The sequence below is a fragment of the Oncorhynchus kisutch genome, unplaced genomic scaffold (assembly GCF_002021735.2).
Source record: "Oncorhynchus kisutch isolate 150728-3 unplaced genomic scaffold, Okis_V2 Okis06b-Okis10b_hom, whole genome shotgun sequence".
NCBI classification, from domain to species: domain Eukaryota; kingdom Metazoa; phylum Chordata; class Actinopteri; order Salmoniformes; family Salmonidae; genus Oncorhynchus; species Oncorhynchus kisutch.
This window is the reverse complement of record NW_022261983.1, coordinates 3914396-3927264: the sequence shown is the minus strand read 5'-3', so window position 1 is coordinate 3927264 and position 12869 is coordinate 3914396. Positions and strand designations below refer to the sequence as shown.

The 12869-nt window shown below is 43.3% G+C and overlaps 1 long non-coding RNA gene across 2 annotated transcripts; it reads right to left on the bottom strand.

The window, feature by feature from the left end:
- Positions 1–879: 879 nt before the first annotated feature.
- LOC116360002 (uncharacterized) lies at positions 880–6899 on the bottom strand. Of its 2 annotated transcripts, none has more exons than XR_004206858.1 (5): positions 6872–6899; positions 5788–5921; positions 4324–4407; positions 3629–3750; positions 880–1025 (listed from the first exon to the last, which is right to left on the bottom strand). It is a non-coding gene; the product is annotated as an uncharacterized LOC116360002 (long non-coding RNA). The 2 variants fall into 2 exon arrangements; XR_004206857.1 differs by lacking the exon at positions 6872–6899 and adding an exon at positions 6680–6749.
- Positions 6900–12869: the final 5970 nt, after the last annotated feature.

The following is a 12869-nucleotide window of genomic DNA, read 5'->3' as shown; positions in this document are numbered from 1 at the left end:
AACCTCCTTCCCTCAGTAAGAGCATTGAAGATGGGTCGTGGCTGAGTCTTCCAGCATGACAACGACCCGAAACACACAGCCAGGGCAACTAAGGAGTGGCTCCGTAAGAAGCATCTCAAGGTCCTGGAGTGGCCTAGCCAGTCTCCAGACCTGAACCCAATAGAAAATCTTTGGAGGGAGCTGAAAGTCCGTATTGCCCAGCGACAGCCCCGAAACATGAAGGATCTGGAGAAGGTCTGTATGGAGGAGTGGGCCAAAATCCCTGCTGCAGTGTATGCAAACCTGGTCAAGAACTACTCTGTTATTGCAAACAAAGGTTTCTGTAACAAATATTAAGTTCTGCTTTTCTGATGTATCAAATACTTATGTCATGCAATAAAATGCAAATTAATCACTTAAAAATCACAATGTGATTTTCTGGATTTTTGTTTTAGATTCCGTCTCTCACAGTTGAAGTGTACCTATGATAACAGACCTCTACATGCTTTGTAAGTAGGAAAACCTGCAAAATCGGCAGTGTATCAATTACTTGTTCTCCCCACTGTAGGTGTTGTGTACTGTATGTGTGAGATGCCAGAAATATGTATTATATGGTGCTGACCAAATGAGAGGCTCATTGCCAGGTTAATAAGGTATTGATTACAACCCATGTCACGAGAAGAAGACTAATGGTTGGTTCGTGCGCCAGAATAAAAGGCATTGATTGGTTGATATGAGGATAGGGAGTACTAATGATTGGTTACAGACCAAAGGATTGTGGTGTATCCTGTGTAGGCGCCCGTGTGTGGCATTAGTGCATTTATGCATTTGTGTGTGTATGTGTGCATGCGCGTGTGTGTTGTGTGGTGTGTGTGTATCTGTGTGTGTGTACTCACCAGCGCTCAGCCAGGGGTACTTTGAGCCGGGGCCTGGTTAGTTTGAGCTGCTGTTCCTTCACAGCGTAGGTCAGGACCTGTCTGTCAGTGTAGTGTCTGTACGGCTGGTTCCCCAACTCAAACAACTCCCAGATAGTCACTCCCAGAGACCTAGAACAGAGACAAACCCATGAAGTAACGTCTTCAGATAGTCACTCCCAGACCTAGAACAGAGACAAACCCATGAAGTAACATCTTCAGATAGTCACTCCCAGAGACCTAGAACAGAGACAAACCCATGAAGTAACATCTTCAGATAGTCATCCCAGAGACCTAGAACAGAGACAAACCCATGAAGTAACGTCTTCAGATAGTCACTCCCAGAGACCTAGAACAGAGACAAACCATGAAGTAACATCTTCAGATAGTCACTCCCAGAGACCTAGAACAGAGACAAACCATGAAGTAACATCTTCAGATAGTCACTCCCAGAGACCTAGAACAGAGACAAACCATGAAGTAACATCTTCAGATAGTCACTCCCAGAGACTAGAACAGAGACAAACCATGAAGTAACATCTTCAGATAGTCACTCCCAGAGACCTAGAACAGAGACAAACCATGAAGTAACATCTTCAGATAGTCACTCCCACAGACCTAGAACAGAGACAAACCATGAAGTAACATCTTCAGATAGTCACTCCCAGAGACCTAGAACAGAGACAAACCCATGAAGTAACATCTTCAGATAGTCATTCCCAGAGACCTAGAACAGAGACAAACCATGAAGTAACGTCTTCAGATAGTCACTCCCAGAGACCTAGAACAGAGACAAACCATGAAGTAACATCTTCAGATAGTCACTCCAGAGACCTAGAACAGAGACAAACCCATGAAGTAACATCTTCAGATAGTCATCCCAGAGACCTAGAACAGAGACAAACCATGAAGTAACATCTTCAGATAGTCATTCCCAGAGACCTAGAACAGAGACAAACCATGAAGTAACATCTTCAGATAGTCACTCCCAGAGACCTAGAACAGAGACAAACCATGAAGTAACATCTTCAGATAGTCACTCCCAGACCTAGAACAGAGACAAACCATGAAGTAACATCTTCAGATAGTCACTCCCAGAGACCTAGAACAGAGACAAACATGAAGTAACATCTTCAGATAGTCACTCCCAGACCTAGAACAGAGACAAACCATGAAGTAACATCTTCAGATAGTCACTCCCAGACCTAGAACAGAGACAAACCATGAAGTAACATCTTCAGATAGTCACTCCCAGACCTAGAACAGAGACAAACCCATGAAGTAACATCTTCAGATAGTCACTCCCAGACCTAGAACAGAGACAAACATGAAGTAACATCTTCAGATAGTCACTCCCAGACCTAGAACAGAGACAAACCATGAAGTAACATCTTCAGATAGTCACTCCCAGACCTAGAACAGAGACAAACCCATGAAGTAACATCTTCAGATAGTCACTCCCAGACCTAGAACAGAGACAAAACCATGAAGTAACATCTTCAGATAGTCACTCCCAGACCTAGAACAGAGACAAACCCATGAAGTAACATCTTCAGATAGTCATCCCAGACCTAGAACAGAGACAAAACCCATGAAGTAACATCTTCAGATAGTCACTCCCAGACCTAGAACAGAGACAAACCATGAAGTAACATCTTCAGATAGTCACTCCCAGACCTAGAACAGAGACAACCATGAAGTAACATCTTCAGATAGTCACTCCCAGACCTAGAACAGAGACAAACCATGAAGTAACATCTTCAGATAGTCACTCCCAGAGACCTAGAACAGAGACAAAACCCATGAAGTAACATCTTCAGATAGTCACTCCCAGAGACCTAGAACAGAGACAAACCCATGAAGTAACATCTTCAGATAGTCATCCCAGACCTAGAACAGAGACAAACCATGAAGTACATCTTCAGATAGTCACTCCCAGAGACCTAGAACAGAGACAAACCATGAAGTAGTAAGTCTTCAGATGTCACTCCCAGAGACCTAGAACAGAGACAAACCATGAAGTAACATCTTCAGATAGTCATTCCAGAGACCTAGAACAGAGACAAACCATGAAGTAACATCTTCAGATAGTCACTCCCAGACCTAGAACAGAGACAAAACCATGAAGTAACATCTTCAGATAGTCACTCCCAGACCTAGAACAGAGACAAACCATGAAGTAAATCTTCAGATAGTCATTCCCAGAGACCTAGAACAGAGACAAACAATGAAGAACATCTTCAGATAGTCACTCCCAGACCTAGAACAGAGACAAACCATGAAGTAACATCTCAGATAGTCACTCCCAGACCTAGAACAGAACAAACCATGAAGTAACATCTTCAGATAGTCATTCCAGAGACCTAGAACAGAGCCTTTATTTAGTCCCAGTGTGGTTGTGCTGTCATGACAACTCCTCGTCACTCATTGTATGTCACATCTGGATTGACAATGAGACTATCGAGTGGAAAGAGCACCAACTGATCTGGGACCAGGCTAGGTTTGGTTGAAGAGTTGTATCAATAACACCATAAGTCAAATCTGGGACCAGGCTAGCTGTGGTTGAAGAGTTGTATCAAAACACCATAAGTCAAATCTGGATCAGGCTAGGTTTGGTTGAAGAGCTGTGTCGTTGACCTTAACAATAACACCGTAAGGGCTGAGTCAACCATAGTGTATGGTGCTGACACCATTCATTCCTACACCTTGAACCCTGACCCCTCCCCCCTGCTCACCAGACGTTGCTGTCCTTAGTCTGGTCCACCACTAGTAGGTTACCATGGACCTCGTCTATGAGCTCTGGGGCGATCCAACGCAGCGGCACCCAGATCTGGTCTGGAGTCACAAAGTAGTCATCCTACAGAGTAGAATACAGCAGAATCATTAGCTGGAAATACTACTTTATCGTCTGTCTGTTACAAGAAACTATTCTTCTGTCCCACCCCCTATTCAGTATGTAGAAAATATACATCATACAATATAACAAGACTGGTTTATTACTGTAGATTCACCAAGACTGGTTTATTACTGTATATTCACCAAGACTGGTTTATTACTGTATATTCACCAAGACTGGTTTATTACTGTAGACTCATCAAGACTGGTTAATTACTGTAGACTCACCAAGACTGGTTTATTACTGTAGACTCACCAAGACTGGTTTATTACTGTATATTCACCAAGACTGGTTTATTACTGTATATCACCAAGACTGGTTATTACTGTAGATTCACCAAGACTGGTTATTACTGTAGACTCACCAAGACTGGTTAATTACTGTAGATTCACCAAGACTGGTTTAATTACTGTAGATTCACCAAGACTGGTTAATTACTGTAGACTCACCAAGACTGGTTAATTACTGTAGAGACTCACCAAGACTGGTTTATTACTGTAGACTCACCAAGACTGGTTAATACTGTAGGCTCACCTTGTATCTGCTGTGTGAGAGGCCATAGTCTCCTATCTTTACTGTCCTCTCTGAGGTCAGAAGCAGTTCCTTAAGGCCAGGTCACTGTAAAGAGGAGAGGGAGGAACAGTTCACTGCATTGTTACATTATAGCCATTTAGCAGACGCTGTTATCCAGAGAGACTTACAGCAGCATTTAGGGTTAAGTACCTTGCTCAAGGGCACATCGTCAGATTTTCACCTAGTCTGCTCAGAGATTCAAACCAGCAACCTTTCAGTTACTGGCCAACGCTCTTAACCGCTAGGCTACCTGCCACCCAGTCACCAGACCAGACTAAACCATATGTAATACTCTGACTGCAGTAATAATCGTATCACAATAAACCATTCAATCATTGTTATTGAATGTATTGTTACCACAGGAAAACACGATGCGTCACAACATTTACCACTCAATAGCATAAAGTACGGGTGTAATTCACTGGTATGACTGCACAAGTAGCTACGTGGATTTCTCATTTTTCTCTGTAGCTATTTCTGACTACTACACAGGCAGCGAGATTTTGTTGATCTTAACTCTACCTATCATCAGCTCCTCAGCACATGATTGGCTGCTACCATGGTAACAAGGAGAGAGGGGTTCCCCCCGGCAACAAAATCACTGATGCTGGAGTTGGTGAGAGTCACTCAGGCAGCACCAGGATGTTGTTACCGGGACAGACCAGCAGGGGAGCCAGAGCAACACAGCTTCAGTCATATCCTAACATATTTCCATATTTTTATTTAACATTTATTTAAACAGGTAAGGTAATTAGGAACAGATTGTACATAATATCCTCAATATCATGTTAATTTGGAGACAGACCAGCTGCACAGTCCCAGTTGTATCTAGGGTGGGATGTGTCAGAGTGAGACCAGATCCTTCAACATCCTCCGATCAGTTCCCTTTATCGGTTTTATGTCCCTACAACATGTATGTTACCGTAAATACAGTGTATATATCATTACTCTTCACTACAACATGTATGTTACCGTAAATACAGTGTATATATCGTTACTCTTCACTACAACATGTATGTTACCGTAAATACAGTGTATATATCATTACTCTTCACTACAACATGTATGTTACCGTAAATACAGCGTATATATCATTACTCTTCACTACAACATGTCAGAAACATATTGCTATGGAATGATTGATATGTTCTAGGACTTTCATTAGGACTCGAGTTCGTAAGGAAGTTGTGTTTGTGCAGGTGTCCACTAACCCACCTGTGAATGAAGTTGTGTTTGTGAAGGTGTCTACTAACCCACCTGTGAATGAAGTGTGTTTGTGTGAAGGTGTCTACTAACCCACCTGTGAATGAAGTTGTGTTTGTGAAGGTGTCTACTAACCACCTGTGAATGAAGTTGTGTTTGTGAAGGTGTCTACTAACCCACCTGTGAATGAAGTTGTGTTTGTGAAGGTGTCTACTAACCCACCTGTGAATGAAGTTGTGCTTGTGAAGGTGCAGCAGGCCCGAGGCGATCTCGCACGCCATTCGCTGGAGGGTCAGGGGATCAGGGGTCACGGAGTCAGCCGCCCGACAGCTGCGCAGGTAACTCTTCAGGTCGCCCTGATGACCAGGACAGGAAGTGATGTCATAAAAATGATTTGGCACTCTATATCACCATATTCCCTAGTGCACTATATAGGGAATATGGTCAAAAGTAGTGCAGTAGATGTGAATATAGGATGCCATTTGGGACACACAAACCTATGTTTGTAATGTATGTCTGTACAATACAACCCGTCACAACTTGCTCTCATCCACTTCTCCTTCTATGTCTGTTAGCAGTATGGTGGAAACTCTGATCTGTAAGGTGTTAGCAGTATGGTGGGAAACTCTGATCTGTAAGGTGTTAGCAGTATGGTGGAAACTCTGATCTGTAAGGTGTTAGCAGTATGGTGGGAAACTCTGATCTGTAAGGTGTTAGCAGTATGGTGGAAACTCTGATCTGTAAGGTGTTAGCAGTATGTTGGAAACTCTGATCTGTAAGGTGTTAGCAGTATGGTGGAAACTCTGATCTGTAAGGTGTTAGCAGTAAGGTGGAAACTCTGATCCGTAAGGTGTTAGCAGTATGGTGGAAGCTCTGATCTGTAAGGGTGTAATCAATATGGTGGAAGCTCAGACCCTTCTGCAAACCCAGAGGAAAGGGTAGAGAGCAGATTGTCCCTGGCTGTAACAGTACAGTATTCCACCAACAGGGGGAGCAAGTATCCATCTCACCAGAGAACTCCATATAGAAGGTGGTTGTGACCTCTGATAGGAGTTAGGGTTAGGGTTTAGGGGGTAGGTTAGGGGGTTAGGGGGCTAGGGGAGGTTTCTCTCACCAGAGGACAGAACTCCATGACCAGTAGATAGGGTGTAACTTCTGAGATAGGGGTTAGGGTTTAGGGGGTTAGGGGGCTAGGGGAGGTTTATCTCACCAGAGGACAGAACTCCATGACCAGTAGATAGTGTGTAACCTCTGAGATAGGGGTTAGGGTTTAGGGGGTTAGGGGGCTAGGGAAGGTTTCTCTCACCAGAGGACAGAACTCCATGACCAGTAGATAGTGTGTAACCTCTGAGATAGGGGTTAGGGTTTAGGGGGTTAGGGGGCTAAGGGAGGTTTCTCTCACCAGAGGACAGAAACTCCATGACCAGTAGATAGGGTGTAACCTCTGAGCACTGTGCCAGGCACTGCAGGAGGGCTGGGTTCTGGAGGGCACTGGGGGAAGGGGGAGGTAGAGGAGATGGGTCATAGTTCAACAGTCACCTTTACTGTCATAGTTTATAGTGAACATACAGTCAGAACACATGGAAAGAAGCTAGCAGGATAACCATGTATAGGCATTCATTCATTCACCAATTGATTGATTAATTAATTAATTAATTGTACTGGATGCAAAGGGTGGGGTATACAGGGTATGAGATCCATATGGTTGTAGTTCTGACCGGTATGGCTGTGCCTCTTCCAGGAAGTGCATCTGGTCCTGGACACTGGCACTGGCCTTCAGCTCCTTGACTACCACCTGGGTGGTGCTGAGACCTGCATTCACCTCCCCCAAGAGAAACCTATACAGGACCCACAGAGACACACACACACACATTTACAGTAGTTAACATGGTAAAGACAGGGGGGCAACGGAGAGACAGACAGAGAAAGACAGAGAGAGAGATAGAGAGAGACAGAGGGAAACAGATGGAGAGACCGAGAGAAAGACAGAGAGACAGGGAGAGACAGGGGAGAGACAGAGAGAAAGACAGAGAGAAGACGAGAGAAGGGAGAGACAGGGAGGAGAGACAGGGGAGAGACAGAGAGAGAAAGACAGAGAGAAAGACAGAGAGACAGGGAGAGACAGGGGGAGAGACAGGGGGAGAGACAGACAGAGAGAAGACAGAGAGAAAGACAGAGGGAGAGAGACAGGGAGAGAAAGAGGGAGAGAAAGAGGGAGAGAAGAGGAGAGAATAGGGAGAGACAGGGAGAGACAGAGGGAGAGACAGAGGGAGAGACAGAGGTAGAGACAGAGGGAGAGACAGAGGGAGAGGACAGGGAGAGACAGAGGTAGAGACAGAGGTAGAGACAGAGGGAGAGAGGGAGAGACAGAGAGAGAGAGACAGAGGCGAGTAGGGTAGAGACGAGGTAGAGACAGAGGGAGAGACAGAGGGAGAGACAGAGGGAGAGACAGAGGTAGAGACAGAGAGAAGCAAAACATACAGTTCAGCACTAACTAAAAAGCTTTGGAAGCAATGCAGATGGAATGGAATTCAGTGTGACATGTAGATAGTCCCAGCTCTCAGACAGACAAGGCTGTAGGTCAGCTTGTGGCCCTAATAAGATCAACACCACATTACACACACATTCCACACACACTACCTCACAGCACAGCACAATGGTCTCCAATGGCACCCTATCCCCTATATACTGCACTACGTTTGACCAGGGCCCATAAGGCTTTGGCCCAAAGTAGTGCACTATATAGGGAATATGGTGTGCCATTTGGGATGTTGACAGTAACATGGAGGAAAGCAGGAAGAGAGAGGATATAGGGAAAGACACAGGCTGCTGTTTTGTCCCAATCTTTACCCTTATTCTCGCTAAAGTGTACACTCATTCTCTCACTCACCCTCAGAACATTAGATTGCCATTTTTTGTCATTTAGCAGACGATCTTATCCAGATCGACTTACAGTAACTGGTCCATGTTTAAACAATACAGGACCGGACTGGTATAATACATGATGAAACCTCCCTCTAGCTGGTCCATGTTTAAACAATACAGGACTGGACTGGTATAATACATGATGTGAAACCTCCTCTAGCTGGTCCATGTTTAAACATACAGGACTGACTGGTATAATACATGATGAAACCTCCCTCTAGCTGGTCCATGTTTAAACAATACAGGACGGACTGGTATAATACATGATGAAACCTCCCTCTAGCTGGTCCATGTTTAAACAATACAGGACTGGTATAATAATGATGATGAAACCTCCCTCTAGCTGGTCCATGTTTAACAATACAGGACTGGTATAATACATGATGAAACCTCCCTCTAGCTGGTCCATGTTTAAACAATACAGGACTGGACTGGTATAATACATGATGAAACCTCCCTCTAGCTGGTCCATGTTTAAACAATACAGGACTGGACTGGTATAATACATGATGAAACCTCCCTCTAGCTGGTCCATGTTTAAACAATACAGGACTGGACTGGTATAATACAATGATGAAACCCCCTCTAGCTGGTCCATGTTTAAACAATACAGGACTGGATGGTATAATACATGATGAAACCTCCTCTAGCTGGTCCATGTTTAAACAATACAGGACTGGGACTGGTATAATACATGATGAAACCTCCCTCTAGCTGGTCCATGTTTAAACAATACAGGACTGGACTGGTATAATACATGATGAAACCTCCCTCTAGCTGGTCCATGTTTAAACAATACAGACTGGACTGGTATAATACATGATGAAACCTCCCTCTAGCTGGTCATGTTTAAAACAATACAGGACTGGACTGGTATAATACATGATGAAACCTCCCTCTAGCTGGTCCATGTTTAAACAATACAGGACTGGACTGGTATAATACATGATGAAACCTCCCTCTAGCTGGTCCATGTTTAAACAATACAGGACTGGACTGGTATAATACATGATGAAACCTCCCTATAGGTGGTCCATGTTTAAACAATACAGGACTGGCCTGGTATAATACATGATTGAAACTCCCTCTAGCTGGTCCATGTTTAAACAATTACAGGACTGGTATAATACATGGTGAAACCTCCTCTAGCTGGTCCATGTTTAAAACAATACAGGACTGGATGGTATAATACATGATGAAACCTCCCTCTAGCTGGGTCATGTTTAAAACAATACAGGATATGGTATATACATGATTGAAATCCCTCTAGCTGGTCCATGTTTAAACAATACAGGACTGTATAATACATGGTGAAACCTCCCTCTAGCTGGTCCATGTTTCCCTTCATATACAGCCCTTTCACCTGCTGGATAATGGCTTTTTATGAAGATGAATGTGGAAACAGAGCAAGTGCCACGTGATTGGAGTCTAATAAGTTCTTTTGTTGGGGACGTTCTGTGATCTATTGGAGCAATACGTTGTTTGACCGGGCTCGTGAAACGGCTGCTCCGGTTACTGACGGAGAGGATGAAAGTAATCGGGAACTTCAACTGCTGGAGCCGATCCATAGCTTTTATTTCTGAGGGCCTGCTAAGAGTGTAGCATCTGAAAAATCTCCTGGCCAGAGCATGTGTTATTTCATAGTTTTTATGTCTTCACTATTATTCTACAATGTAGGAAATAGTAAAAATAAAGAAAAACCCTAATGAGTAGGTGTGTCCAGACTTTTGACTGGTACTGAGTGTGTGTGTGTAGATAATTCTCTCTCACACACAAACGTGTTTGTTTCATGAGCTAAAATTAAAGATCCCGGAAATGTTCCATACGCACAAAAAGCATATTTCTCCAATTTTGTGGACAAAAATGTTTACATCCCTATTAGTGAGCATTTCTCCTTTGCCATGATAATCCATCCACTTGATGTGTGTGGCATATCAAGAAACTGATTAAACAGCAGGATCGTTACATAGGTGCACCTTGTGCTGGCTACAATAAGGCCCCTCTAAAAAGTGCAATTTTGACACACAACAATGCCACAGATGTCTCAAGTTTAGGGAGCGTGCAATTGGCTAACTCTTGTGAATGTCCACGAGTTGTTGCCTCCAAAGTCGTTTTAGAGAGTTTGTCAGTAGGTCCAACCGGCCTCACAACCGCAGACCACGTGTAACCGCCCAGGACCTCCACACCTGGCTTCTTCACCTGTGGGATCGTCTGAGAACAGCCACATTTAGTCATTTTAAGTCCCACCCTTCAGCTACCATCAACCCCTGCCATCTATCTCTGAACACCATCCAGTTTTGATTTCTATTTGCCATATATTTTTCAGATGTAATGTTTCACAAATGTTCTGAACCTTTTCTCATAGTTTCTACAGATTGTAAATTAAAGAAACATTTTTGTTCAGATTATTATTATGTTATTGGTGAATTGACTATGACTTTTCAAATCATCCAGCAGTCCTATTTGCAGAGTTGGCTCCAGGTAAATTCTTAAGCTATTCCTGAACCTGCGACCAAAAACAAGCTACATATTTGACAGTACAAAACAAGTGCTCTAATGATTCTCTCTCTTCGCAGCAAAGTCTGCAGTGCTGGGATGGTTGTTATCACCCCTTTAATGTAACATTTTAATTGGCAAGAATTTGTATAAGTTAAATTGAAAAACAAAGTTTTGCGAATCAGTTCATAAACCATGTGCCATGGAATCGGTACATTGAGAATCTCCTCTCAACTATCTTGCAATCTATATGGCACAGCGGTCACTATTGTTGTTGTCCTGAAATGAAACTGCTATACTTTTTATCACCATTTAAAAACAAAACAAATGTAGGTATTTAATGCAGGGCCGACAGACAAGTTCCTTACTTTCTCTCCTTCCAAGTGCTTTTTCCATTTTTGTGGTAATGCTGCAATTAGTTAGTTTTAATTTTAGATTGAGAAGACATTTGTTTTAGCTGCATGTGTGACAAGTCAACCAGTCCTATATTTTATAATTTATTTTCAAATTATATATATTTTTGATCAATTAGTATATTTGAGTTTAACCATAATATTGTTGGAATATTTGTTCTGTCTTTTCTGGTGGATTAAACTGAAATTGCAACCAGCTTTCTATTGCTTGTTTTAAAAATAGCAATATTTTGGAGATTATTTCATTTTCAAATAACAGGAAGAGAGAGGTTGTAATTGGGGAAAAAGGCCATTCTTGAACATGGGGTGAGCCATTCTTACTAAGCTGCTAGAGAACCCGTTTGAATTTAAGTGTAGTTGTTGTATGATTTGAAGCCTTTAGTGAGATGATTTATTATTGAATCCTTTATGCTCTCCAAATTAATATTCATTATAATTTTGTCTGGCTTGCCATTCCAAATAAAATATAATGAACCCATTTGTATAAGAGATTCTCCAAAATGGAAATATTCCAGGCTTTTATGTATAAATTCCAGTCATGCTTTATCAAAAGCCTTTTTCAAATTCCACTGTGAATACCAGCCTGGTTTCCCAGATTTCTTTAATTTAACTGTCCTTTTTTGGCAGATGGATGGATAATTTTAAGCAGTGTTTTGGGATAGCCGAAGGGCTCCAATGTGGCACATCAGATCTCGTTTTCCAGAGCGTTTTGGGAAGTGCGGTCTGTCTTCCTAATGTACGATCGTGCCAAGCAGAGGGGCTGCAGTCTGATTCCGCCATTGCGGCTGCTGCGGTTGCTAGCGAGCAAGCAACCCTTCTCCCAGGGGCTCAGCAGCCTCGCTCTTATTTGTCTTGCAGTGCTGGCATTCCTGGCTCTGTGCCCAGTGACTATCGTCTCTCGCAAGCCCCCTTCCCTCCACCGAGCGCACACCCACCACCTCCCCCCTTCCTTGTATGTGTTCTCACATACACCAGAGTGTCTGGATATCAAAAGCAACCTGCACACCCACCACCTCCCCCCTTCCTTGTATGTGTTCTCACATACACCAGAGTGTCTGGATATCAAAAGCAACCTGCACACCCACCACCTCCCCCCTTCCTTGTATGTGTTCTCACATACACCAGAGTGTCTGGATATCAAAGCAACCTGCATACCCACCTTCCCACCCCATCATACCATTACCCTCTTTATTGTACGGTCCTTCCTCTACCCTCTCTCTGATTGCCTTTTGTCCGCCTTTGTTCCCAGAAGCATTCTGGTTTAATAGAAATCACCTCTCTAATCCTCTTGTTGTGTTTTAGTGGTTCTATCCTCCAGCACCTCAGAAGCAGCATCAAGCTCAAGGCTGTACGTTTAGCTTGTCAATCACTGTCTTCCTGCTCCAAACTGACTGCTGACTGGCACTGCCTCAATGTCCATGTCAGTCATTCAACCCCCCTGACAGTCAAAACAACTCATTTTTTCAACGT